Source organism: Myotis brandtii, unplaced genomic scaffold, assembly GCF_000412655.1.
Source record: "Myotis brandtii unplaced genomic scaffold, ASM41265v1 C41676020, whole genome shotgun sequence".
In the NCBI taxonomy this organism is placed as follows: domain Eukaryota; kingdom Metazoa; phylum Chordata; class Mammalia; order Chiroptera; family Vespertilionidae; genus Myotis; species Myotis brandtii.
In genome coordinates, this window is record NW_005305982.1 from 1 (window position 1) to 772 (window position 772).

At 56.9% G+C, this 772-nt stretch overlaps 1 long non-coding RNA gene across 1 annotated transcript; it reads right to left on the bottom strand.

Moving 5' to 3' along the window:
* Window positions 1–239: 239 nt before the first annotated feature.
* LOC106725645 lies at window positions 240–760 on the bottom strand. The gene is made up of 3 exons (XR_001361571.1): window positions 707–760; window positions 589–616; window positions 240–331 (listed from the first exon to the last, which is right to left on the bottom strand). It is a non-coding gene; the product is annotated as an uncharacterized LOC106725645 (long non-coding RNA).
* Window positions 761–772: the final 12 nt, after the last annotated feature.

Here is a 772-nt window from a genome sequence, read left to right on the forward strand (position 1 = left end):
TAGAGGGCAGGGGGCTGCTCCGGTCCTGGTGAATGGAGCTGGGGCTGGGTGCACTGCTGGGGAATCTGCCACTCCAAAGGGCCATATCTGTACCCAGAGTGTGTGTCTTTTGCCAGGAAAATCTTGAGCACTTCCACCAGTGCTCCCCAGGGCAAGGCTCAGGGTCACCAGGGTCAGCCTGCCCAGACCCCTTCTACCAAGCCTGTGGTCCATCCGTACCTTGTTTGCATTGGCACTGTCCTTCTTGCCACGGTCACTTATGGCTGCAATGCTGGCAAAATACTGGATGACACGTTTCGTGTTCACAGTCTTCCCTGCCCCGGATTCTCCGCTGGAGGCAACAGGGACCCATCAGAACCTAAGAGTCTCACTGATCTCCGTTTGGATCTTAGCACTGCCCCCTCCTCCCCCAGAGTCCTGGCCATCTGACCTTCAGCACCGGGAGAATTTGTCCATCATCATTGGTCACTCTAGCACTTCTCTGAGAGCCCAGCACCCCACACTTCTTGCAATCACAGCCTTAAATCATTCCTTAGGAATCAGCCTGGGTCCCCCAAGCCCCTCTGTGTGTGGATGGTGCTCACTCACGTGATGAGAACGGACTGGTTCTCCCGATCTGGAAGAGAAAAGAGGACAGGCAGTGGGGTCAGGGCTGAGGGCCTAGGTCCATGACTGAGGGGGCACAGGGCAGGGCCACAGAGCTCACCTGTCAGCATGTACTGATAGGCGTTGTCTGAGATGGAGAAGATGTGGGGCGGTGCCTCGCTCCTCT